This window comes from Mixophyes fleayi, chromosome 7, assembly GCF_038048845.1.
Source record: "Mixophyes fleayi isolate aMixFle1 chromosome 7, aMixFle1.hap1, whole genome shotgun sequence".
In the NCBI taxonomy this organism is placed as follows: Eukaryota; Metazoa; Chordata; class Amphibia; order Anura; family Limnodynastidae; genus Mixophyes; species Mixophyes fleayi.
This window is the reverse complement of record NC_134408.1, coordinates 137,509,095-137,535,121: the sequence shown is the minus strand read 5'-3', so window position 1 is coordinate 137,535,121 and position 26,027 is coordinate 137,509,095. Positions and strand designations below refer to the sequence as shown.

Sequence of the window (26,027 nt, the reverse complement as noted above, 5' to 3'; positions counted from 1 at the left end):
GTAGAATGTCCTAGGTTCCCAAAGTGTGCGCCGTGGCTCCCAGGGGTGCCGTGGCAAGGAAGAGAGAAAAAAAAACAAAAAACAAAAACTTACCAATCCGGCGGCGCCCGGGACCCAGCATCCTCCTCGCTGAATATCGGGCGTAACGTCATCACGCCCAACATGCAGTGACAAGCAGCAGTAGAGAGGATCCTGGGTCCCGGGTGCCACCGGATTGGTACGTTTTTTCTGTTTGTTTTTTTTCTCTCTTCCTGGCCACGGCGGGATGCAGAGGGGGCAGAGTGAGGATACAGAGGGGGCAGAGTGAGGAGGCAGAGGGGGCAGAGCGAGGATGCAGAGGGGGCAGAGCGAGGATGCAGAGCAAGGATGCAGAGGGGTCAGAGTGAGGATGCAGAGGGGACAGAGCAAGGATGCAGAGCGAGGATGCAGAGGGGTCAGAGCGAGCATACAGAGGATGCAGAGAGAGGGAGCAGAGGGAGGATGCAGAGGGCAGAGCGCGGAGGCAGAGGGAGGATGCAGAGGGGACAGAGTGAGTGGATGCAGAGGGGGGATGCAGAGGGGACAGAGTGAGTGGATGCAGAGGGGGCAGAGTGTGTGGATGCAGAGGGGGCAGAGTGTGTGGATGCAGGGGCACAAAGTGTGTGGATGCAGGGGCACAGAGTGTATGAATGCAGGGGCACAGAGTGAGTGGATGCAGGGCCACAGTGTGTGGATAAAGGGGTCACAATGTGTGGGTGCAGGGGGCACAGAGTGAGTGGATGCAGGGGGCACAGAGTGAGTGGATGCAGGGGACACAGAGTGTGTGGATGCAGGGGCACAGAGTGTATGAATGCAGGGGCACAGTGTGTGTGGATGCAGGGCCACAGTGTGTGGATAAAGGGGTCACAGAATGTGTGGGTGCAGGGGGCACAGAGTGAGTGGATGCAGGGGACACAGAGTGTGTTAATGCAGGGGGCACAGTGTGTTAGCTGTAAATTATTATTTGACAGAAATATATTTAAAAAACTATATATAAAAATATTGTTTTCCCTTGGATTTGTGTATTATTTTTGCTAAATAAGTATTTCTGTCTTGACCTAAATACTTATTACGTTTTTTTGATTACTTATAAAACGGGACTGCTCAGTAATTATTTTGGAAGGGTGTCTTGAAAAAATTATGGAGACTCTAAGGGTGCCGCGAACTGCAAATGTTTGGGAACCACTTTCCTAGATAAATGATAGCAAGAATCTGATCGGTTGCTATGGGCTACACTTCCACTTTTCCTCTGTTAGAAGGTTTAGTAATTATATCCTAAGATTCCTAGTGTGAACCAGGAATCTTCTGACATTGTTCAGTGTTTATCAATTTGTTCACCCAGCGCTGTTGAGTACAATGTTATGTGAGTCTGTGATTCTGGTTTCTCTGGCGAGACCTTCCAGCACCTGACTGATCAGCCATGTATTAAACTTTACTTGTTTGTCTCAAGGAAATGCTTTGTAACTGTATTCTGGGTGACTGACGCTTTACAGCATATGAACATTTTCAGGGATTATCATTTCTCTTTGAACACAAAGAATTTCACAAAATATTCTCAACTGTTCTCTAAAATGTCTGTGGAATCCTGTGATGTTGACACACTGACAAACTTGTTGTGAGCTGGGTTTGAGGCAGTGCCCTTCATTCTTCCCCTGCATTTTGCCTACAGGGGAAGAATGAGCTAAGTGAGGAACTGAAGTATAGCTCTTTGTGTTCCTCAATCCTGACTTTCTTGATTATGTGAAAACTCCTTTGTTTTCATTCATGACTAATTTACCAAATCAACAAGATTTAATTTTGCTCTTTGTTTACGGTCTTTGAGATAAATCTTTGCTTAGGAAACAGTTTATCTTCTTGTGTTACATTGCAGATAAGAAAATTGCTTTAGAAAGAAAACTGATAATTAAGGCTAGGTACACCCTGGAGCGTTTTCGTCCAATAATCGGGCAAATCAGCCGACATAGGACCGTTCGGTCGGAAGTCGGGTTAGTGTGTGTAGTGACACAATGGTTGAAAGTCGTTCCAAAGTGTCGATTGTCGGTTCATTTGGTTGTTCGTACTGTTTACTATTTTCCGACCAATCACCTAACGATCATGTAGTGTGTATGCGTCATGCTCACGATCTCCATACAGTTTACAGAGTCATGCTCTTTTCAGCCGATGCCGGCAATGAATGACCTAGGGAATAAATGTAGAGAGTGCTGTAGAAGGAATAATTCATTTGTTCGTTCTCAGACAGAATGTCTCGTTTCAGAGTCACAGAAGCTAACGAAATTCGTTAGGACATGTGGATAGCTATAACAAGGCGTTTTAATCAGTGTGACAATAATGAATGAATGAATATTGTGCTGTCATTCTCCAAAGACTAGAGGACCAGATGAAGAGCACAGATCTGAAGGTAAATGGTGTCAGTGTGTATGTATTAATCGTCAGACTGATCGAACCTTCAGTTGTAGGTACAATCGCTTGAGATAACACGTCGGTTGGAAAATTCTTCAGTGTGTACCTAGTCTAAGGAATATGTCTTTACTAATTTACCTATAAAGATCACGAGAGTGGAGCTGGGCCACCGTCTGCTAAACCACAATGACATCTGTCAAAGCAAAAATCCCCAAATTCTTCTTATATTATGGGCTTATTAAAACATTGTGCAAAAATAAATGGTGTTTTGTAACCCATAGCAACCAATCAGATTTCAGCTATTATCTGTAGTTGCCTACTGTCCTGAAATGTCAGGGAGACCCTTGATTGAGGGGTGGACCTCCCAAACTTCCGACAGAGCAAAGAGATCTTCCTCTTACCTGCGCAAGAGGGGTGGGGCCATGATGTGAACAGTAATGTCAACATTAAGCCCCACCCACCCCTGTAAACACCTAGAGACACCTACTAATTATGCACTATGGTGGGAGGGGCTTGATAATTCAATTGCACAATATACTGCTGCTAACTTGTATTATTTAATCACTCCTCACATAAATAGTGATCTTCAGGTGAACTGTCACTCATCCAGCATGTTTAATATATCTCAAAAAGGTCAACTGAAATGAGTTGATTTTTTTCATTCTCAGAATTCATTTTATATTGCTTATGAAAAAAAAAATGTTTAATATTCTCATTGTATGGGGAAAATGCTTCCTCTTTGCATATACTGTTACCTAGGCACAGGCCTAATACTAAATTAGACCCTGTCCACAGGAATGCAACAATTTGCTTCAGAGTTATTAGGATTTTTACACCAAGTACTGAACAATGGTTGTAAATTTACTGACTGATAGTAAAATAATTCCAATTTATATCTGTTAGTAAAAATAAAAATGCACCAAACATTTTTTTGAGCCTGATTAAAAAAAATGCAACTGTCATTATAAAATAATTTGGAGAGTTGACAAACCTGTAGTCTGCAAAATTACACCTCCCAACACAGTCATCTGTCCCCTTGAGCTTTTCACACTCTAGTCTCAGTAATTAACATGTAAATAAATCTGTAGTATTGGACAAACCTTGGATTAATCTCCTCGCCATTGGCTATTTGCTACCCGCAAGTTCCATCCCATGTGTGCATTCGGCACCTGTGGCAGCTAATCATTATGTCCCTGATTAATAATGGAACAGAATAAACATAAAACTTAACACTCTAGATGTCACATTGGTGTTAATGAGAATTTAAATTGGGTCTGTATCTGAATAAACTGTTGATGATTGAATTAAATAACCAAAAACTAGTTATGGGCTACAAATTGTTTCATCCCCAAAAAAGTTATCCATTTAATTACTTTTTTGTTACCAGTTTACTTTCTCTCCCTCGCGGGCAGTCCTGTCCTAATGCAATATGCAAACGAGGAGGAGGCAAATTCAGTAGACATTCCAGTAGTTGAAAAAGTAAGTTCCGTTAGAGGAATGAAAAGGGCAGATGTGCTCAAATCCCAGCCCTCAAAAGCTACCAACAGTTCATGTTTTCAGGATTTCTGTCTGTAGAAACAGATGGGATAATTACTGACCCAGAAAAATAGAGTAAGTCACCTGTGTAGGACTAAAGAAATCCAGAAAACATGAACTGTTGGTAGCTCTTGAGATCTGAGTTTGAGTACAACAGGAATAGGCAATTACAAAAGTTGCTTTCTGTTTTTATAGACGAGACAGACATAATCTCCTAACTTTTTTCTCATCCTATACAGAAAAAAAACATAAATTTATGTGTAGCATATACGTTCCCCAGTAGTAAGCGTCCCCGTTATCTGAGAGAGTTGTTCTAGAGCAGGGGATTTAAACTGCTCCAATATTTGGAAGGGGGGCTGGGGGTTTATACAGAATGCGGCATCTGATTGGATGACTGCGGCTCCAGTCCAATCAATGTTGCGTTTACCGCATACCTCCCGTCCCAGATGATTCAAAGACCCATCCAGCTCCATCTATGTCTTTCCTCTACAAACACATAACTGAGGATCTCTATTCGGGTAACATGCGGGATTTAAGGGGAGAGGAATGTAATACATTTGAAGATGGAGGTTGCACATTAATTTACATGACCCTGATATTGTCTTGTTGTCTCTGGCTATATAGAGAACAGCAGTAACATGCTAAGAATATGTCTAATGACAGGACATGTGTCTCAGTAGCTGCGGATGACAGAGATCTGCCTGTGTCACAGCTAAAGACAAAACACATCTGCACAATAACCCGAGCACACGGCTTGTCTTGTAGTAGCAACAACAAACTATTTTTATACTTAGTACATCAAGTCTGACACAATGGCTTTTAGATGACAGATTTGCTGTTGTACTTGGCAGAATCCAGCCGTGCCTGAGGGGTGCGATTCCAAATTTCTAGTCCTGTTACAAGCTTCCCCAGCAATACTGTTCCAACACCGCTTTCCTGGGGCTGAATAAAATCCAGTGTTTGTGTTAACCTCATTGCGTTGTCTTAGTCTACACTTACAGAAAGCGTAGTCTGCTTGACATTTTATTGTGGTGAATTTTGTTAATGGATATCAGATAAACTGAACAGTGCACAGGTGAGTAGTAAACCTAAAATATATTAGCCTGATGTAAAATACACATTTACAAATATACATACATACATTTATAGAATTGGAGATGTTTGACGCTTGTTTTACATTTGCTGTACTGTCTACTTGATTCATGAAACGCGTGGTGTATCCAGTGCAAATCACCTTGGTTTTGTATCATTATGCCTTGAAGTCTACCTGTAAACTCTGTAGAGATGTGTGCAGATAGGTGGAAGGATATGAAGAGGCGCAGTGTGCTAAAGCGGTAAATGTTAAACCAAAGTCACACCCCCTACGACTTTGGTACCGCCCCTTTATTAAATGAGACTTTGCATTTTTTCTCTGAAAATACCGCTCCATTTATGGCTTAAATTAATCATGAGTGTGAGAGGATCTGGGGACTATCTATATTACATGCGGAACATTTGTGTGTATAAAGATTTAGTGACATTGGGCAAAGCGCACGTTGAAAGGCGCTTTTCTGGCATAGTGCAACTGCAGTGTACAAAATGTGTCTCATTATCTCAGTTTCCAAATCTCTCTCCCCTTCTGATTGGTCAAATGACTCAGACATGTTAATGTCTCTAATCCCTTATAAGAAAGGGGAGTTATCTCTTTACATTACAAATCTCTTAGACCCTCGTTTGACTATACTATGATACAATCAGACCATTCACATTTCTTAACATCTTCCATAGAGATTATGGACCTGATTAATTTTGGGATGCAAAATTAATATAATGTGTGTTTTTTTTAAAAACACAACTAATTCGGGAATACACACGTCCGTATTCAACTACAGCCGGATCTGAAGAAACGTCTCATGTTGTATACGGGTGTATGTACTCTCTGCATATACGGCACTTGTCGTTTGTAGGCAGACACAACACACTGTATGATACGTACAATACATATGTGCAATGTAAAGTCCAAGGAGAATGCACAGAAAAATAAAAATTATTCAATTATTGTCACTTGTTAATAAAATATTCTAAGAAAAATAAAAAAAATCTAAGAACAAGACATTGAATTTTTTTTTTTTCCCCACGCAATATATTTATCAAGATGTTATCAATGAGTACTGTTTATTTTTAGTTGCTCCTAATTGCAAACACATGTTGTAGCATGTATACACATCCGTCATCACTATCACTCGGCACTTACACCTGCCCTGTAGCTGGAGCGAGTGATACGCCTGAAAAACACGTACCTGAGTGATGCTTGTTTTGGACGCTCAACCTTGGACACCCTTACTGTACATTGACTACGTGCATACACCCCCTCCCTCCCCCGTTCTGCTCCTGAAATTTTTAGGCCGTCAGAGGTGTCCTTTGCATTTGAAGATAAATTGGATGTACTTGCGTTCATATAGTCCGTTTTTGGGAATGTGCAGAGCAATTTTACGCAAAATACGGTACATATCAGCATTTACGCTCCTTAATGAATCAGACCCTATTTGTCTCTTGAGCCTAGATGTTATAGAACTGTCAGATACAGATGCTTGTTTGAAGGAGCGTCCTTTGTACACTGTTTGTGGGAATGTCCCAGGATAAAACATTTCTGGAGACAGGTACAGCTCTGTACCTCTAATCGTTTGTTAAATTACCTTCCACTTTCTCCTGAATGGGCAGTATCGGGAATAGTGGACCCTTCTCCAGAACTTACTAAGGGAAGTAGAAAACTACTACAATTAAACAAGTTTATTATTATTTTCTATTTTGTTTCTATGTTTCTAAATATTACCTAATGTCATCTTAGCTGCTGTCCATCCAGCCTATTTAAGTCAATTTGGGTGTTGTTTTATAACCAGTCCATTTTATGTGTCAGCCTCTATACCTGAGCGCATTGGATTTTAACTGAATTTTCAGTGTTGTTTGAAGCACAGACGTTAGTGTAGAACATCCAAACGTGAGGACCCTTGATGATGGATTGTAGGCTTAAATATTGTGATCAACATATGAGCCAATTCCTAATTCATTCATCTTGCCAGATACATACAGATTTGCAATTGTAAGGACAAGAGCTGACAACCGTGTTGTTTGTTTATGGCATTGTTAGACTACCCATGCGCTATACTATTATGTGTCATATGATAGTGTTAGGTCAAAACTAGTCAAACCAGTACTATAGACTGCTTATCCATAGCTCATGAATGTAGATTGACCTCTGAGAGTTTGTGCACACTAAGCTACCTTAATACTTAAAGCTTGAGGTTTTTATAGTAACTGTTTTTGTTCATTGTAATTAACCATGACAGTACATTTGCTTTTGGATTTTTTTCTTTAAACGTTTGATTTGATACACTTAAGATTCCATACATAGTCCTATCCACTATCTCCTCTAAATCACTAAGCATTTGTTTTATGCCTTCTGTGGTATCAAACCTGTTAGAAATCTTTGTATCAACTGCAAAAAAATATATTAACTCATAGATCACAAGTAATATCAGTAATGCATACAGTAATCAAAACAGGACCCAGGACTTGATCCCTGAGATACTCAACGGTTTAACATCCCTTCCTCCAGTTTACACCATTAACTACAAGATCTCTGATCCTTTAGGCAAGTATTAATCTATTCCATTATCTTTCAGTTGAATCCAAGAATGTTCAGTTTCTGAGTTTAAATCATACTTGCCAACTTTTCCTCGTTGGCTTCAGGGAGATTCCGGGGAAGTTGGGCGTGCGGGGGCGGGGCTTGAATCACATAATGTTGGCCCTATCCCCTACACGATTGTCGCAATTTTGGCCAATTACAACAGGGGGCGGGGCTAAGATTATACGACATTTGTGTCATTATTTCCCACCCGCCACTTATCTATTGCGGGGGCCAGAACCGGGATGTTGCCCTTCTCTCCCGGGAGGTCTCCCAGAAATGCGGGAGTCTCCCGGACATTCCGGGAGAGTAGGCAAATATGCGTTAAATAAAAGCAGCTAATGAATCTCTAGAGACTGAAGTGTCTTTTACATTTCTGTCTCCATTACTGAAGTCATGTTGTCTTACCTATCAGTCTTTGATTAAATCTTGGTCTCCATGAAAATGGCCACCTCCATAGGCATCAATACATGGACATAGGACACAATTTCTGAACTGTGTCATCATGCCACAGATGGCGAAGCCAACCACGTCTTGTACTGGCTCAGCATCAGGGAGAATGCCAGACTCTTCAGGGAGTGAGGGAGATCACCCCTATTTCAGGGAGTCTCCCTGACATTCAGGGCAGGGCCATCTTTTCCATTGAGCACGATGGGCAGCTGCCCGGGGGCCCCACGGGCAAGGGGGCCCCATAGGCACAGCTCTTAATGAGAATAAATAATCCTGCAAAAGAAAAAAACCTGCAAAGAAAACCTACAAGGGTCACTGAGCAAGTACATCTATCTCTATATATCTATATCTATATCTGTATCTGTATACATCTATATATCTATATCTATATCTAGGGGCCCCGGTGCACTGCTTTGCCCGGGGGCCCATAATGTTGTTAAGATGGCCCTGATTCAGGGAGAGTTGGCAAGTATGAGTTTATGGTCAGATACCATATCAAATGCCTAGCTAAAATCTAAATAAGCAGCATCCAGTGATCCAACCTTATCTATGACTTAGAGTCCAAAAGTGAATAAACTATGTACTATTACAATAATTTTAAGTGATTTCAGTGTTTTCCCTCCTATAGATGTGAGACTCACAGGTTTTGAATTCTCATATTCTTTCTTGTGTAGTAGAACTACATTTGTCATTCTCCGATCTCCTGGATTTATAACTGTCCACAGCAATTCGTTAAAATGTTTTGTTACTGGCGCTAAAAGCACTGTTAGTACTTTTAGTACTCTAGGATGTATACTATCTGGACCTATTGACTTATTGGCCTCATCCATTTTTTGCTTGGTAAATGACCCTCAGTGAGAACACGCTTTTGTTTCATGTTATCAGACTGGCAGAAGTGAATTGTCTGTACATGTCGTGATATCGACAGAGACAGAGATATCGGCCCCACTGTCAACGACACATGTGGGTGGTCACATTGGAGGAGATCCCGCCATGTAGTGCGGTTCCCAAGCTGTCACTTAACTTCATATCACATGGGGGTCTTAGTGTGTTCAGGGGACGGCTGCAGGTACAGGTAGACAGCAGCTGTATATCAGCTGCACATACATGTCTGATAATCATCTTATTGTGCATCAGGCAATATAGGCGACAATATCAACTTTTACTGACAGTAAGTCCATTGCACATAGGAGGAAATTCACCTCCATGAACACCTTATATTTGTGGATGTAATTATTAGGTTTTTGTGTATGATAACTTGTATTTTAGTTTCAGTGGTCCTTTACGTGATCCTCTTTGCCATGTGAGACATCAGGAGTCCTAGAAATGTGACCAGGACATAAACATATCTTCACATCATCGACTAACATACGGCTGCAAAATCCAATCTAAGGGGCTGTATCGCAGAGGTACATGTCCCGCCATAGTATTTGTTCTGGTATCGCCATTTCATATATATATATATTGTATCTCTTTTTCTTATAATTTATTTGGCTCACACATTGTTGAAATCAAATTGGTGCTTTACCCAACAGAACTATTTAATACATGTATTGTTTTGATCATTTAATCAGGGCCGTATCTACTTCAGTGAAGGTCCACAACCTGTGACACCCTCCCACCCCATCCACTACATGTCCACTAAATGTAGCCCCAACCTTTTAAACAAAACTTCATACTTGGCCACCTCCAACCCCACTCCCCAGAAAACACCCTTGTATTGCCTGCACTGGTCCGTGCAGCCCCTGGTGTGAATGAGACAAACCCCCAACATCTCTGGCAATCGCTGAAAAGTCTTGACTGTCAGTACCCAAGAATTACGAACCACGTGTCCTGATTTTCCTAGGATAGTCCCCTTTTTTCTCCACCAAAAACCTTCAACTTGCAATACTTATTTTCCAATAATCCTATATAGATAAATCCACATTAACAGGATAAGTGGTAGAAGATTCATATAACTATTCTAAAAGTACAGGATGGATTACATGGCCTGAGCAAGCTTCATGTCACACGTGTGTCCTGCTTCATGTCATACACGTATCCTGCTTCATGTCATATGTGCGTCCTGCTTCATGTCATACGTGCGTCCTGCTTCATGTCATACGTGCATCCTGCTTCATGTCATATGTGCATCCTGCTTCATGTCATATGTGCGTCCTGTTTCGTGTCACGTATGTCCTGCCTCCTGCCATACGTGCGTCCTGCTTCATGTCATACGTGCGTCCTGCTTCATGTCATACGTGCATCCTGCTTCATGTCATATGTGCGTCCTGTTTCGTGTCACGTATGTCCTGCCTCCTGCCATACGTGCGTCCTGCTTCATGTCATACGTGCGTCCTGCTTCATGTCATACGTGCGTCCTGCTTCATGTCATAAGTGCGTCCTGCTTCATGTCATACATGCGTCCTGCTTCATGTCATACGTGCGTCCTGCTTTGTCATGTTAAAATGATGGCAGTCCTACATATTGTCTGTGCAGGAACAGAGCCAGCTCTCAAACACTTTTGATAATTGTATTTAGTTCTATATAAAGTAATATTAGTAATATATAATCCCTTAGATTGTACGCTCCTTTGAGCAGGGTCTTCTCTCCTCCTGTCTTCACCACTGTTAACTCTGCTCTCCAGCTACTTAGCCCTCCTCCTTGAGGATACTCTTCTCCACTTTTTCAAACCCACAGTTTAGTAAATATACCCCATGATCATCATCATCATCATTTATTTATATAGTGCCACTGATACCGCAGCGCTGTACAGAGAACTCATTCACATCAGTCCCTGCCCCAATGGAGCTTACAGTCTAAATTCCCTAACATACACACACACATAGGCAGATGATATATTAGAGGAGAGGAATAGGAGATAGAAAGATGTTTGAAGAATATTAAAAAACTAGATATGACATAGGAGAGAGAGAGAGAGAGAGAGAGAGAGAGAGAGAGAGAGAGAGAGAGAGATGATAGACAGATGTGACACACAGTGTGTTACCTCTGAGAGTTCTGCATGTGTGTTACAAACTTTCCATGAGTTGTGTCCTGTAGTTGCAGAAGACATTAATCTCCCCCCTCCCTCCTCTCTGCCAGAACACACAGGGAGGGGGCAGAGTCCCTGAACCAATAGCAATGTGATCTGTCCTGGTTAGCCACGCCCACTGGGCGGTGATTGGCTGCCCTGAGCTGCTGCAGCAGAATCTGTGGTGTCTGAGTATAATGTATTCAGTGAGTGGGGCTGAGAGTCAGACTGCAGCTCTGTCACTATACACAGTGCTCTGTATATAGTGTCACTAACACAGCAGCTCATGGAGTGACAGGGTGAGTGAGACATCCATGGGGGGCTCTGTACCCTGTACTATAATCTTCTCTTCCTCTGTATCTTCATCTGACTATCATATAGATCTCTGGTGCATGGGGGGAGTTCTGCAAACTTGTATCCAGTGTAACAGGTTGGATTTATACTGGGACAGCAGGTGAGGTCTGTGAGAGGAGGGGGCACCATGGGCCAGTGTAATGCAGATTATTGCACACTTGACAAAGAGGAGAGTGATCATGTTTAAACATACGAGGTCGCTCTCATTTGTGATGTAGATTCTGCCTCCTCTATTGTTAGATTTGTGTTTTGCAATTTTACAGATTCTGCTTTGAACCCTGCTAAGCTCATTATATGACATTACAAACCCAGGACTATATTGCAGGCCAGAGTTTGGGCAGGGCAGGGAATATATTTTACCCAGGCATTTAAGACCCCCCTAACATGATTTTTAGTGATTACAATACTGACTTATTAGTTTAATATGCTTTAAGTCAATAATAATAATGCTTTATTTTTTTGTTTCTTTTAATAATATTGTTTTATTTAAGTAAATGACAGGGTTTCATTTTTGAGTAAACCCTCTAGGATGTGGCACTCAGGAGCAGGGCCCACTCTCCTAGTGTTCTCCTTGTGTAATTATGCCATTTTGCAGGTTGTAATTATGCAAATTTGTTTGTATTATTTATAATTTTGTCACTTTTGTACTTATGTTATTTTATCGTTTTGTTGTATGTTATAACCGCCTATGTATGGTGCTGCGGAAACCTTGTAGTTCCTTATAAATAAAAGATAATAATAACGATGTTAAGGAACTCAGCATTTTTCTGTACTTTGGCCATAATGCAAATAACTGCAGACTCACTATATATGTTATTTTACAGAATAATATATTTGTTTTCTGGCCTACAGGATATTATTGAATTCACTTCACTTCTGTCCTGGGTTGTGTATACATTTTGTCTGCACAGTACCGTATATGACATATTCAGTATTTGATATAAATATGATCTTATAGTTGATATTGCATTTGCTGAATATTATGCTTTCTTATTATGTGACAAAAGTAATTGTGCTGTAATACATTACAGATAACCAAGCTCGTTCATTAGATTCTCTGTAGCGATATAATTATCAAAACAGCAATTACAGCTTTTGTATTGTATCATTTTTGGATATTTATTAATTAAAAACTTGCACAGTTATTGATGAAGACTGTGAGGTGCTGATAGCTTTGCAACTGTGTCAAATTTCCCTTTGTGAGTAAGCAGATAAATTGGTTAAAATGTAGTTTATTTATTTAGGAGTCTGTATTTGTAAACATATTGTTAACATGTTGACAATGTTTGCCTGTCTTAATTGAAAGGCTCTGTTTGATAGATTAGGGGTTCGCTAGTTTCAGGATTTAGAAATGAATCTGGATGTTGTTATATGAAGTTAGTCATACAAATATTTAAATGTATTGATAAATTCTGCAATGTCCATCTAAAGAGTTGACGAGCAACAAATTGTGACTTAGGATCTTATGCTAGAATGTAAATGTTGTTTCTAGAGCCTGGTAGTGCATGCTGATACCTGTAGTTCCACAATATCAGAGGAATCACTGGTTGGTGATCTCTGATCTAAGGTTTTATTTCACAATGTAAATAATATATCATGTAATTATTCTTGTATACCGTGTGATATTCTTGTATTATAGTAATAGGGATCTGGGAACACAATGTGAATAATTATGCGTCTGTTGTAAACAGTCACTACCCTGGGTATGTTTTGTATTACTGCGGAGTTATGTGAAAAGCACGGTCAGATCTCTTACTTAGATAAAATGCATTGACACCTTTACAATACGTCACCAATCTGACAAAACATCATTGTTCATAAAACCAGCCCACAGGCCGAAAGGAGAATAGAAAGTTTTCTTTTCTTTCGACAAGTATTCGACTCTTTCATTTGAAGTTTGTAAATCATTTTCAATTTTAAAGTTTATTTCATTGCACCACTATTTTTAGGACTCCAGAAAGAGGTGATTTGTCCTCCCCCCTAAATGAATATTTTTAAAAAGTTTTCTCTGTAAATTTAATATAAATACACATCGCTTGTGATTTCCATGGCCCTGTGTCTCTTAATGCGTCATTTTCCGCTCCAAAGAGATAATGCTTTGGTCGTCATATTCAAAGCAATTCAGCTAAAATAAATTTTTGTGAAAAGTTCTATTTTCCGGCTGTAATTTTTCTAATAAAGTTTAGAGAATGAAGTCAATCATCTGATTGGTTGCTAGGGGTTACACTAGATTAATGCACATAGCATCATTAAATAAAATAACCATACTTGATTCCGATGATGTTGTCTTTGGTTGTGATCTTCACTTCATTGCTAAAATTATAATTTTTTTAAATTTAAAATGTATTCATTTTTTAAGCTGACAACGGCACTAATGGCATTGCTGTTTGGAAATGGCCGAATTTGCGTCCCAGGTGTGTTATCGTTTTATGAATATGGTCGGTGACTTGTGTTCGTGTGCTGCTGTGTCAGGATTTATCCATCGATAAACAAGTTCTTCGTCTTGAGATGTGAAGGAAGCATATTGTGAAAGAAACAAACCACCAGGCTGCAGGCCACGGTATTAGGAGACGATGAATGTTTATTTTGGGAGTACTTTAACAACACCTGCTGCTAAGGCAGCAGATGAGAGTGTAGGGTTCATAGACTGCCATGTTCCTGTGGCGTAATTGTCCATATATCCATCCTGAATGAGATACTACCCTTAGTTTAGAACTCTTTGTGAAGATATCTTGGCTGAGATTCAGTTTTATACTAACTGGAAATTACATGTATTAATTGTAATAAATTGGAACAATGCTCTGTCTCAGGGGCCTGGGACATTGGGAGCGAAAAAACATTGAATTTGCTGCATTTTAATATCACAACAGACGACCGGCATCTTACACTGAGAACAGCGGTCCTATAACACCTGGAATATCTGTAAACACGTTCTTGTGACGAGGGCGGCTTGGGGTTGTTTCAAGCTCTTTAGTCAAGATAATAATTATGGGATTTGTTTCGTAGGGAACTTTAATTAAAAACGTGTGAAGGCTCAAAAGATATCAGTTATTTAAAAGATCTGAAACATCAGTATAATCCGGAAGAAACAATAATTTGAGAAATAATTATACGTTTTAAAAGACGCACGTAGTTTCATTTTGCAGAGTAGTATACATTATTATATATATATTATTAGATTTTGTATTAAGACATTTGTGTTATTTATTTTTCATCTAGAAAAGAATTTAGAAAATATGGTGTGTTTTATTATGAGGAGCTCGTCACATTCTAAACGTAAGTTAGATATTACAAATATTTTGTAATGCAAAATATTTCGGCATTGACGCACACTGGATCTGATTTTGAACTAGGAACAAAGCAAAGAAAAGGAGCAGAATTTGTACATGGACAAACCATATTACAATACAAGGAGTACCGATTGACGTGTTTTTTTGCACGCAAGGAATATGCTGTTTTTTCATGTAGCACACAAATAGTGGATAGCTTTATTTTTACACTGAAATTAAGGTTAATCTATGAAATGCTGTATCCCAACTATAACTCTGTCCCTAAATTTTATATTTACCCCCCTCTAATGCAACATGGTTTTGCCCAGGTGCAAATTTGCTCCTAACTCAAAACCAGGCCCATTCCAAAACTTCTAAAAACATTGCTCTATCTGTCAATCATAACAACATATGATGGTTATACAAAAGAGAGGTGTTGTTCAGGGGTACACCAGCAGGTAGGTGTTCAATTCCAAAATGTTTCTCAACTATGTGGATACTATTCATGTGTACTTAGGTTAATATACTACAGAACTACAGTGAACATATTATCACACATCATTTGTGCATAATATTGCACAACTAGAGAATAATTACCGTGTGTAATTAGCTCACAGTGCAACAATACTGTAGTGAAATCACCTTGTATAATTAACTCACTGTTTTGGAAAACTAGAGTGAAATCACCATGTGTAATTAGGTCAGTGTAACATTAAAATCATGAGTAAAATCAACACAAAACTAGAGTAAATAACTGGCATTCAGCTTATTTTTAGGGCTTTGACACATGATTCTTTAATTTTTTAATTTGTTTTTTTCTTTTATGCCTTTTTGTCTACTTTTTTTTTGTGGGTTTTTTGTTATCTGTTTTTCCTTTTTGTCATCAACCCAATTACAAGGAACTGGGCAAAATGGAAAGGCTGCTATTGAATACTCAATAAAATAAACAAACAAAGCAATATACAGTTGTGTATTGTAGCACAGACTTAAAACAACACCCCAAAGAAGTTACAAAAAACAGATTGTGTGCCCAGACCTAGACGTAAACCTACAGCGAATCCGTCACTTGTTTTACTTTACTGTGAGGCCATCCCTTATATTCAGCCATCTATATCACAAGGTTCACATAATCAGATTACAATGTAAAGCAGAATACATATTGCAGTTGTGAATGAAACTGATTTTGTGTGACTGAATGGATTCACAGGAAGCAAAGTATCACTTTTCTCCATGCAGTGTGTGTCTGCGATACTCTTATCACCATGATGTACTATGCTGTTATCTTGCATGCCGTGATACAATTCGTGACAGCCGCCACACAGGTGTATAGCAGTGATTAGTACTTTATCAGCAGTGATGGAATGCTCAGTTACTCTCATGGTAACAATTACATGGCTGCCAATATTGTATATGTGAAGAGCCTGTATATGGCACTTAGTTTAACAGAGTACTGTGTATGTACTCACAAGGAGGGGGGGGGGGTGCAAAGATGATTGTTTTAACTCTTACATTAATTATATTGTCTATCACTTATTGAATTGCATGTCTAGAATTGAGTACAATTCCGTGTGACCACAGGAGGACTTATAAGGGTGTTTTAGTATGAAAAGTGATGAGATTAGGTAGTATGGGGGCACGTGGGTATTGATACGGGTGCAAAGAGCAGATATTTTCTGGTATGCAGCCTAAGGACGTCTACATCTTACCGAATGTCTATGTTATAAAGAGAATAGTGTTGAAGTGGCTGAAAAATCTTCTTTGGTATTTTGACAAAGTCTAGGTGAGGGGATCCTGTGTGGTCTTCATACCTTGTCTGCAAGGCCATCTCTCCAAGACACGCACAAGTTAGGATAGGACAGGTCTCCACTGCCAATCATGTAAACGACCTGCAGGTCGACCTGCGTGGTCCTAAAACATCTCAGTAAATGAAATTCAGCGGCGTGAGTGTGCATTCTGGCAAATTATAACATGCATCCATTCATCAGTGTCAAAACTGAGAGTTGTCCAGTGAAGGTGAAGACTTCACACATTGGTTAATGCCGAAGACGACATGTTAGTTGCCTTATGGTGGTCATTCCCAGGACCGGTCAGGATGTGTCATCGGGATCCAGAAATTCAGAGTTTTTGAGATGGTGCAAATGTGTTGTGAAGGATGATCAAGGCATTATGATTGAGTGGACATTCTAATACAAAATAATAACTAATAGAGCCCTTCCACGTATGCCGTAAACATGCGTGTGGTAAAACATGCATATGGTATAACAGGTGAACATTCCCAAGGTAGGTTGTGCACATCTGTAATGCAAAACGTGGGTGTTTTAAGATGTGGCCCTCTAAAGGTAGGATTTAGGCACTTACCATTTTGGATTTCAAAAACTGCATATAGTTCTGCAACCTATTCACACATATTGCATGTGTAATTATAAAACATGGATTTCGGCATGAACTAAAGACTCTATATTTTCCTACTGGTCACCATGTAACTAAAATATTCTCCAAAAGTCTGATAAATCTGCATTCAGCCTAAAATATTTTAAAATATCTGTAATTTCATATTATAAGCATGAGTGTAATTGTAATGCACAACTTGCCTTTTTCTGTAACCAGAAAGATTGTACACATGAGAGGTAACTCTGAATGTGTTCCTTTTTAGCAAATATTATTTAAGTAAATACATAACAAATATACATAACAAATATTGCATTTAGAAGCTGCATCGTTAAGGGCCGTACACACATATGAAAAAATATTTTTTATGCATTTTATCCAACACGGTGATGCATTCTGTGTGCATTTCATAACTGAATGGTATATTTACTAAACTGCGGTTTTGAAAAAGGTGGAGGTGTTGCCTATAGCAACCAATCAGATTCTAGCTGTCATTTTAGAATCTGATTGGTTGCTATAGGCAACATCTCCACTTTTTCAAACCCACAGTTTAGTAAATATACCCCCAAGTCTTTACCAATAAAATGTAGGTTGCCAACATTAACGCATAGGAGATTGTGTTGTGTTTTAAAACGTTAAGCATGGCATTAAAATTTTAGAAGTCAATGCAGGGAACGACACCGGTGATTATTATTTTTCCTATTTTTCCTCATACATAGGTCTCAACGAGCCCTAAAGAAAAAATGATGATTAAGTTTAGGTGCATTTTTCTTTGAAATCCATTGAAGTCTATGGGCTAGTATGTCAGATGCTTGCTATTGATTTCAAGGTGCTTTTTAGAAAAATAATGCCCATGTGGAAAAGCCCCAAAGAGGAATGGGCTGATCATTGCTTTTATATTTTTTTTTTTAAATAATGACATATGAATAGTTATAATTTTTCTATCTTCATTTAATTTACTTATAATAAAAGCTTTACCTGTTATCATATTCGGATGTTGGTTTGTTGTGATAATGAAGGGCGTGTGACCATCTTTATAGATTTCATGACCACTGATTTGTTTTGTAATTAGTGTCTATATAACATTCTTATGGTAATACAACATAACAGCTAAGCCCCTGCTTTATGTCACACCTAGAATCTAGCAGAGGATTTAAAGTCCTTTGTGTTGTGTTACAGGTGAGGTGTAAGAACAATGGGACCTGGAATAGTGATTACACAAGTTTATCTAATGACACTTTAGCACTATCTAGAAAGCCATTTAAATATGTGCAGGGTAAATAGAGGGGGCCATTCATCAAACCAATTGATTTTTATGGTTGGGTTAGGAGAAGTGCGTAAAAATTATTCTTGTGTTTCTGGTCATTAACAACACAAAGGTTCAGCAGTGATCAGTGCAATAATAATGTCACTGTAATACATGAGGCTTCTCTTGTTATATTCCTAATAACTGTATGCCCCACGTTCTGTAGTCCTCACATATTCAGTGACTGCTTAATAGATTTACAGCCAGTAATAGGCATATTGTAAAGAAGATCTCCCACTAGGATAATAGGAGGATATGAAAGTTCTAAGTTATTTTTATGTAAAAATAAAAAATAAAAAATAGGCCCCTTATTATCCTCAGATCTGAGGGTGAAGATAATTGGAAAAAGCCATCAGTACAATATGAATATTAGAATAATAATAATAATAATTGTACCTGGCCAGAGGAGGTGTAATATTGTACATATATAATAAATAAATATATATATATTTATAATTATTTATTATGTGTATTGTTTTCAATTTTTTCTTCTTGGCTAAAATAAAGACGCCCATAAGACAATGAAAAGAGAACTAGTCCTAGTATTGTTCTCTGACAGATTACTTGAAAATACCACTGTGGTTGGAGGTATTTTCTAATAAATTTAACTTGGTAACATAAATTCAGACTTAAGTAACCTTTTATAATCTGTTCTGTATGTAAACAAAATCATGTCCTGGTCAGTTACACATTATTATACTGTTGTTTCATTAAATATGTTTAATATGTTTTATATGTCATTTTAAAACCTGTAAAAATATGAAATAAGAACCGTAAAAATGTCAGTTAAAGAATCAGTTTATTTAGCTTATTTAAGAGAGAAAACAAATGGTCATAATAATATAATAATAGATTTGTGTCGCTTTGTCCCCCACGTCTATGTGAATAAGAATTACAGATCAGTTAACCCCACAAAAGGTCACTATTATAGAATACAGCCAATGTGGGGTTTAACATATTTGTTAATGAATGAAGTAGGCGCGTAATAAGCAAAAACTATGTGATATGATCCCGTCTGAATAGAAAACAGACTTACTATAAAAATATCTATTTAGCAAGCACAGGAAAAAATAACTCTTAAGTAATAAAAAAGGAGGTCTATATATCTTAAATAAAAAAAGTTCCATAGAATATGGTGTAAAAAATTAGTCATTATATCAAAGTCGTTGTTAGGAACATTTGCAGATTTCCTCACTCCTCTAGAATACCCGCTATGTGTTTGCAGTACATTATAGTAAAGATATTTTTGTTTTGTAAGCAGGGAATACATAATTCTACTTCTGTATTCTTGTTGCAGTCACTGTACAGGGAAGAAGAGGGGTCTAGGGCAGGAGATCATTGTGCTCTCAGAGATCTGGGATTTGTAGTTTTGTCTCAGTTAGAACCAGCTACATTTCTACACATGAATCATTTATTTATTCCATAAATTAAACCATTGCCTGTCTAATGCCCTTCCCAGCTGACCTTTGATGGACATCTGCAGACCCTGCCATTTGAACAATAATATGTTTGATATACTGATAAGGGGAAACACCCGTCATTGTTAGACGGAATCTACACAATTAGCATCAGAAAGCCGAGTTTACCTGTCAAGTTGCTGCGTCCTGTGTGCTGGAAAAAAACACTAGATAGATAGATAGACATTAGATAGATTGATAGATAGATAGATAGATAGATATATATGAGATAAAGAGATGGATAGATATGAGATAAAGAGATAGATAGATATGAGATAAAGAGATAGATATGAGATAGATAGATAGATAGATAGATAGATAGATAGATAGATAGATAGATATGAGATAGATAGATAGATATGAGATAGATAGATAGATATGAGATAGATAGATAGTTAGATAGATATGAGATAGATAGATAGATATGAGATATAGATAGATAGATAGATAGATAGATAGATAGATAGATAGATAGATATGAGATATAGATAGATAGATAGATAGATAGATAGATAGATAGATAGATATGAGATAGATATGAGATAGATATGAGATAGATGGATGGAAAGATAGATAGATAGATAGATAGATAGATATGAGATAGATAGATAGATAGATAGATATGAGATATAGATAGATAGATAGATAGATAGATAGATAGATATGAGATAGATAGATAGATAGATAGATATGAGATATAGATAGATAGATAGATAGATAGATAGATAGATATGAGATAGATAGATAGTTAGATAGATATGAGATAGATAGATAGATATGAGATAGATAGATAGATAGATAGATATGAGATAGATATGAGATAAAGAGATAGATATGAGATAGATAGATAGATAGATAGATAGATAGATAGATATGAGATAGATAGATAGATATGAGATAGATAGATAGATATGAGATAGATAGATAGTTAGATAGATATGAGATAGATAGATAGATATGAGATAGATAGATAGATATGAGATAGATGGATGGATAGATAGATATGAGATAGATGGATAGTTAGATAGATATGAGATAGATAGATAGATATGAGATAGATAGATAGATATGAGATAGATAGATAGATATGAGATAGATAGATAGATAGATATGAGATAGATGGATGGATAGATAGATATGAGATAGATGGATGGATAGATAGATATGAGATAGATAGATAGTTAGATAGATATGAGATAGATAGATAGATATGAGATAGATAGATAGATATGAGATAGATGGATGGATAGATAGATATGAGATAGATGGATGGATAGATAGATATGAGATAGATGGATGGATAGATATGAGATAGATGGATGGATAGATAGATATAAGATAGATGGATGGATAGATAGATAGATATGAGATAGATGGATGGATAGATATGAGATAGATGGATGGATAGATAGATATAAGATAGATGGATGGATAGATAGATATGAGATAGATGGATGATAGATATGATACAGGAAGAGAGAGAGCTATTTGTGTCCCTCTTCAGGTAACTATTTGGACTGTTATATTGTAAGTGTTACAGATAAATGAATATACATAGATAGAATGTAAATAGACAGACATACTGAAGCTAGTTACTTTTACATATACTTTCATAGATCAGCTGGCATTAGATTAATCAAAGCTGTTTCCCAATTGGTATTTGTGGGTTAGTACAAATTCACACTGTGTTAGTAAATATCCCCCTCTGTGTCGTTCTAATCAGTAAAAACTTTCCACCCAATGTTTCCAAAGACCAAACAGAAACACCAACATGCAGATATAAATCCAACACATACTACCAATTAAAGTAAAACGTTTATAGGAACCTCTTGCAACTTGTCCTGTTAATTTGGGTTCAGTAGCGGTTTTAAATATGGGGAGATGAGTATTGTGAGTTACACATTCCTGGTAAATCTGGGACACGAAAATCCTACTGTTCACCTATTGACACACTCACATCTATAGACATTTGTATATATAAAGTATAGTATGTTATAGGGACCAGCCTGTTCTACAGGCAAATTCTAGGTTTCAGTTAATATAAACAGTCACACATTATATTGTAAGATACCACTATGTTATTGCTGTTGGTCTCTGGCGTAAGATAGATCTTGGCGTTGTCTTAGTAAAAGATCTATTACTTTTAATTAGTGGTGGTTTGCTTTGATTTATTTTAGTTATGATGCGTTTGACAGCCAGTTGTTCAGTTTTACAATGTCTGCACCATCAAATCTACACTTATCTTGATCTTATAGGAAAGTGGATAACTAGCTCACGGAGGACAAGCAGGTACATGCCATCAGCCATGATCTATCATTATGAAACCACAAAGACTTTTATCCTGTAATAACTACTTGTCCAACCTGCTTACGTAAGACATTTGTCTTCTCCACCTGTTCTGTAATGGCCCAAGTATGATACACCATTATCATTAACATTTGTTTATAATACAGCTCATAATAATATGAGTATAGGTGAAACACCCTTACACCAGGCCAGTAGTATCACTGACTCCTAGATACCGCTGAGCTTTGGGGCGAAGATCAAAGGATCAGGTCGCAACATGTCTGCTGAGGATGTGTCTCAGGATGGACGTTTTGGTAACACCTTCTAAATGAGCTAAAAGAGTCACAGTAGGGTAGAGATAACTCTATCATCAAGGCTGTATGTGGCTTTAGTATAGGACAAGAAGACTGTATTTACTGTTGGTTTTATAGGTGAGGACTGAATTCAACATTGGAACAGTAGAGGAAGGGGAGGGCTGTAGTCACCTTAAGTATAGCATGGAAGGTCTGTATTCACGGTCGGTATGGTAGGTGAGGACTGTGTTCGCCTTTAGGATTGGATAGAAGAATTGTATTCACATGGAGGACTGTATTCACGTCAAGTATAACAGGTGAGGACTGTGATAGGTATAACAGATGAGGACTGTATTCGTATTAGTATTACATATGAAGATTGTATTTACTGTTGGTATATCAGAGGAAGACTGTATTCACTTTTGGTATAACATGAATGGACTGTATTCGGTTGTCGGTATAGCAGGTGGGACTGTATTCGGTGTCGGTATAGCAGATGGGACTGTATTCGGTTGTCGGTATAGCAGATGGGACTGTATTTGGTTGTCGGTATAGCAGGTGGGACTATATTCGGTGTCGGTATAGCAGATGGGACTGTATTCGGTGTCGGTATAGCAGATGGGACTGTATTTGGTTGTCGGTATAGCAGGTGGGGAATGTACTCAGTGTTGGTATAGCAGGTGGGACTCTGTTCAGTGTTTTTATAGCAGGTGGGACTGTGTTCACCATTAGGATTGCATAGACTAATTGTATTCACTGTTGGCATAGCGCAGGAGGGCTGTATAGTATAGCATGATCGGACTGTAGTCAGTGTTGGTATAACAAGGAAGGACTGCATTCACCCTTTGTATTCGATAGGAGCATGCCCCCCAAACTTCCAGGTTTCGGTGGGCTAGTCCAGAAATGCAGGAATCTGCTGTAATTATGAGAGTGGAGCTGAAAGCTCAAATGAGGCTCCACTGCACATCGTCCTCTCCCCCAATTTGTCACTCGACCACCGGGTATGTCCAACAAATACATTGTCAAAGTTCAATCATACTTGCCAACTCTTCCGGAATGCCCTGGAGACTCCTGCGTTTTGCAAGAGTCTCATGGACTCCCGGGAGAGTGTGGCAATCTCCCACATCTGGAGAATTATGCCCACTTTCTAGGGAAGTGGGCAGAATTAGGTACCCGGTGAATCGCAGCATTTGGCCATGCCCCCCGCTGTCAAATGACGCGTCAATACGTCATGGGGGGCGGGTCCATAATGACGCACATTTTGGAGCCCCCTCCCCCCGTCACGCCCACCTCCTCCGCAGGCTCCCGGAATTGAACATCATAAAGTTGGTAAGCATGAGTTCAATATTTAAAACTTTGGGTTACATTGATGAATCCAGTCAGCAAATTAAATAATTAAAAGACCTGACCATTGTGTGGGGCACACGAGGGAAACTCCCTGAGCCACCTGCACTTATGATAAATGTGCCGGGGGTGTCTTCCATTGTATATCGCATGGGTATCATAATATGTTGTTGTAATAAACGTGCTGAGCACCTAATTTGCAGAGACAGCCGCGCTCCATTGTCTTGTTGTTTTGCTCTCCGTCCTGTGCTGTAACCGCAGCTGTTTTTATCACTTTGTTTTGAGACTCTTCTGCCTCCAGTGACTCAGACTCTGCTGTGTGATTACTGTCTTCATTTCATTGTGGTTGTCTTTGTATTATGTAAATGTCATGTTTGTAAAGTGCAGTCATTCAGCCATGTAACCCACACAGAGAGGATTGCATTGACTTTACATTTCCACGTATCTAGAACAGTTATCAATATGATGAAAAAACAATACGTGCAATCGCTCAGTACAATCGCTGGTTTGTGATTCTTCCACCACATCTCCGGTGAGAGAGATTGGGACCGGCCCAGGGGCTTAACAATAGGGATTGCAAGTGATGTGGCGGCTAAGGGGACCAGAGGTCTGGAGGACCAGGCAATGTGGAGTTGCCCCCCCACATTCGGCGGCATCCGCTCCCCCTGAGGCCCCCGGTTTGCTCTCAAAAGCGCAAGACTTCAGATGTTCAGAAGGGAAGCTAGAATGGCATTGCTGGAACCCTACCCAAATTTTGCTATGGATATATATTTTTATAGCAGGAAACATGTAAATAATTAGTGCTCACTAGCCGTGCAACTAAGGTGGGCCTGAATTCCTTGCCCCCTACGGGCCATTATAGCTCTGGGGTCTGAGAAGCAACGTCTACTTTTTTCACTATTTTGGGGGTCCTTCCTCTTTTGGGTAGGGTCTGAAGGCCTAAGCCCCGTATCACTGATTTTAAGACGTGCACAAGGTGAATTGGAGCATGCAACTCGGTCTTTAATAAAAAAAAATCTGGCTTTATAAATCTGGCTGTATGTTTTATATTAAGCCTTACAGATTAAATTACTGCTTTGGTTTGTGAGATAAAAGCTATTTTAATAGCTTGATGCTGGTGAATCACTGATGCATTAATAAGTCTCTTACCATTGGAGAGGACTACGGAAAGATAGTATGTACTGGTCCTATAACCATAGGACCCCTGACCAACATGGGTACATGTACATAACATGACAGCAAGGCCATATGTGTTTTAAACATTTTATTTTGATTGAGATAAGCAGACTTGGAGAATAACCCCTGGTTTTAGCCCCCCAGACCGTCCAAGATATATTGTTTTGTTATTATGTCTAAGTTGAGGATTTATAAGTTTCCTCAGGAACAGAAGGGGAATGTTCTTCATGTGTCTTCTTCCTGGAAAAACACTGTAATCAGCTGAATAAGTAGATTTAATGTATTCAAAAAAAACGGTAAAATAATATTTTTCTGTACAAGGTCAGTGAGCAGTTAATTTGGTTTCTTGGTTACTAGTTCTGTGTGGTGTGGAAACACAGCTACATATATTTTATATAGGAAATAGGATTATAATGAGAACTTGTAATTACTATATCTACTGTGCACACGCAGGGGCTGAGGGGAAGATCATTGCTGCCAAAACTCCAGTTATTTTCTTCACCATATGTTTTTGTTTTCAGGAGACATATTTTTGACACATCCAGGTTATACAGCATTGAAATAAATGTTACTATATATTATTTGATATGTAGAGTAAGATAAAGTCTACGGTTTCACCCTTACCTAAAAACCAGAACCGCTAAGTTCATACTTGCCTCCTTTTCGCGCCTCCCTTTGAACCACATCATCGCGCATCTGGGGGGCGGGACTATAATTGTGCAAAATGAGTCATTAAGGACACACCCACTTCATAAGAAACAGATGCAGGACAGTTGCCTACTGCCGCGGGAGTCGGGGAGGACTCCCCGGAATTTGGAATTATCCTGGACATTCCAGGAGAATAGGCAAGTATGGATATGTTTAATCAGTTGTTAACTGTACACTGCCATATTTTAGTGAAGGTCGATCCTACCTCACAAGTCACTGGCTTTAGTTAATAAACCACTATTCTAGCAGGTATTTAAGGGTTTGCACTCCCAACAACTTTTACTAAACCTATTGCTTTATGTTTCACTATTTATTTTACCAAGGACTGTATATGATATAGGCAGAGTTATTTATTTTGAATGCCCTTA

At 38.7% G+C, this 26,027-nt stretch overlaps 1 protein-coding gene across 1 annotated transcript in view; it reads left to right on the top strand.

The window, feature by feature from the left end:
- The first annotated feature begins 11,285 nt into the window (after positions 1-11,285).
- Positions 11,286-26,027, top strand: part of LYPD6 (LY6/PLAUR domain containing 6) — a 46,733-nt gene continuing 31,991 nt past the window's right edge. Inside the window, exon 1 of the mRNA XM_075180916.1 lies at positions 11,286-11,377. The gene's annotated coding sequence lies outside the window, so the exon portion shown is untranslated. The remainder of the gene's footprint in view (positions 11,378-26,027) is intronic.